At 49.3% G+C, this 2,500-nt stretch overlaps 5 non-coding genes across 5 annotated transcripts in view; 4 read left to right on the forward strand and 1 right to left on the reverse strand.

Moving 5' to 3' along the window:
- The window catches only part of trnae-cuc (transfer RNA glutamic acid (anticodon CUC)), a 72-nt gene extending 7 nt beyond the window's left edge, over positions 1-65 (reverse strand). Inside the window, exon 1 of the tRNA in view lies at positions 1-65. This exon is cut by the window's left edge and continues 7 nt beyond it. This is a non-coding gene — a tRNA (tRNA-Glu).
- Positions 66-444: 379 nt separating this feature from the next.
- Positions 445-517, forward strand: trnar-acg (transfer RNA arginine (anticodon ACG)). The gene has a single exon. It is a non-coding gene; the product is annotated as a tRNA-Arg (tRNA).
- A 986-nt stretch (positions 518-1,503) lies between these two features.
- trnah-aug (transfer RNA histidin (anticodon AUG)) lies at positions 1,504-1,576 on the forward strand. The gene has a single exon. It is a non-coding gene; the product is annotated as a tRNA-His (tRNA).
- Positions 1,577-1,897: 321 nt separating this feature from the next.
- trnae-uuc (transfer RNA glutamic acid (anticodon UUC)) lies at positions 1,898-1,969 on the forward strand. The gene has a single exon. It is a non-coding gene; the product is annotated as a tRNA-Glu (tRNA).
- Positions 1,970-2,094: 125 nt separating this feature from the next.
- trnay-gua (transfer RNA tyrosine (anticodon GUA)) lies at positions 2,095-2,181 on the forward strand. Its single transcript is given in 2 exon segments — positions 2,095-2,131; positions 2,146-2,181. It is a non-coding gene; the product is annotated as a tRNA-Tyr (tRNA).
- Positions 2,182-2,500: the final 319 nt, after the last annotated feature.

Raw genomic sequence — 2,500 nt, forward strand, 5'->3', positions numbered from 1 at the left:
ACCGGGAATCGAACCCGGGCCGCGGCGGTGAGAGCGCCGAATCCTAACCACTAGACCACCAGGGAAGGGTTGCTCACTCTTTCCCATCAAGCCTGGCTGTGTGCCTCTACCACATTTTGCAGCAACTGCTCAAGCAGGGCCACTAACACTTGAATTTTCCTCCAGGAGAGGAGATGTCTCTGACCCTGGATAACAGATCTTCCACTGAGAAAGTGCCACAGGATCTGTGGGAATATCCTAACAACACCACAACTTGCCATAAAAACAAAGCAACCGAGATCCCCAACATGTGACGCCTCCATCTCAAAGCTTTTTATAGCAGACCCCTCATTGGACCCCTTCCAGACGTTGGCTCCAGGCCTGTTAATGGCATGAGATAAAGTAGGTGTTATGTCAGGCCTCTGAACAGTCAGACACCGACAAGCCACCCGCCCACTCGTTGGTGGGCCAGTGGCGCAATGGATAACGCGTCTGACTACGGATCAGAAGATTCTAGGTTCGACTCCTGGCTGGCTCGCACACCCTGTTTTGCTTCGCTGCCAGCCCATAGCCACTTTATCATTTCCTTTTATTAGCCCATCATTTTTGTTATTATTATTATTATTGGATTAGTTGAATAATATTTTAAATTGACAGTCCAACAATAGGCTGCTTTGTCAGTGGGATAACGGTTTCCATGAAATACCATGCGTCTTTTCAGATGCATTGCATGGGTACTGTCACAAGGACCTTGCTTTGCGACCAGTTTATAGTGTCTCTTATGCCAGCACAGGACTGGGAGGACACTGAACCCCATGGGCGAGGCAAATGAGAGCTCCCTCCAATGAGCCTGATGAAATCAAATTCAGTAAACAATCTCTTCAGCTCATTCCCATATTCTTAAGGAAGGGGGTGGTCGCACACTAAAAGCCAAATGGCCTGCTCGAGGCACGAGGAAGTTCCCATATGGTCTAGCGGTCAGGATTTAAGCAGGGTAGGGCCTGGTTAGTGCTTGGATTGGAGACCGCCTGGGAATACCAGGTGCTGTAAGCATTATTGTTAAAAAAAAAAAAAAAAAAAGAGTCAATGAAATGTTTCAAAAATGCTAAATTGTCTCTTTTTTTCCTCAAAATGCCTGAAATAGTCTCTAAAAAAAAAAAAGTGGTCAGGATTCCTGGTTTTCACCCAGGCAGCTCAGGTCCTGGTTTGCTCACTCTTTCCCATCAAGCCTGACTGTGTGCCTCTACCACATTTTGCAGCAACTGCTCAAGCAGGGCCACTAACACTTGAATTTTCCTCCAGGAGAGGAGATGTCTCTGACCCTGGATAACATATCTTCCACTGAGAAAGTGCCACAGGATCTGTGGGAATATCCTAACAACACCACAACTTGCCATAAAAACAAAGCAACCGAGATCCCCAACATGTGACGCCTCCATCTCGAAGCTTTTAATAGCAGACCCCTCATTGGACCCCTTCCTGACGTTGGCTCCAGGCCTGTTAATGGCATGAGATAAAGGTGGTGGGTCAGTGGCGCAATGGATAACGCGTCTGACTATGGATCAGAAGATTCTAGGTTCGACTCCTGGCTGGCTCGCTCACCCTTTTTTGACAGTCCAACAATAGGCTGCTTTGTCAGTGGGATAACGGTTACCATGAAATACCATGCGTCTTTTCAGATGCATTGCATGGGTACTGTCACAAGGACCTTGCTTTGCGACCAGTTTATAGTGTCTCTTATGCCAGCACAGGACTGGGAGGACACTGAACCCCCTGGGCGAGGCAAATGAGAGCTCCCTCCGATGAGCCTGATGAAATCGAATTCAGTAAACAATTCCTTCGGCTCATTCCCATATTCTTAAAGAAGGGGGTGGTCGCACACTAAAAGCCAAAGGGCCTGCTAGTGGCACGAGGAAGTTCCCATATGGTCTAGCGGTCAGGATTCCTGGTTTTCACCCAGGCGGCCCGGGTTCGACTCCCGGTATGGGAAGTTTGTGTTGTCTTTGCTTCACTTATGGAAACGGACAGGACGTGTCTCTGTGCCTCTAGCACTTTTAGCCAGCAGGCGGAGCTCACGAAACCTGATAGGTTTAGGTTCTGTCCGCAACCGGTGTGCCTTCGATAGCTCAGCTGGTAGAGCGGAGGACTGTAGGTGGCAAATTGGGAATCCTTAGGTCGCTGGTTCGACTCCGGCTCGAAGGAGGTCTTTTTCACACGCAAACATTTAATTGGCCATGCTTCTCGACGAGGCCGTCAGCGCTTGAGTGTGTAGTCTGCCTTTTTGCAATCACGACTGCTACAAGAGGGCAAAAGCTCATTCCCTGACCGGGAATCGAACACGGGCCGCGGCGGTGAGAGCGCCGAATCCTAACCACTAGACCACCAGGGAAGGGTTGCTCACTCTTTCCCATCAAGCCTGGCTGTGTGCCTCTACCACATTTTGCAGCAACTGCTCAAGCAGGGCCACTAACACTTGAATTTTCCTCCAGGAGAGGAGATGTCTCTGACCCTGGATAACAGA

The sequence above is a fragment of the Pimephales promelas genome, chromosome 5, assembly GCF_988280905.1.
Source record: "Pimephales promelas chromosome 5, fPimPro1.hap1.1, whole genome shotgun sequence".
Taxonomy (NCBI): Eukaryota; Metazoa; Chordata; class Actinopteri; order Cypriniformes; family Leuciscidae; genus Pimephales; species Pimephales promelas.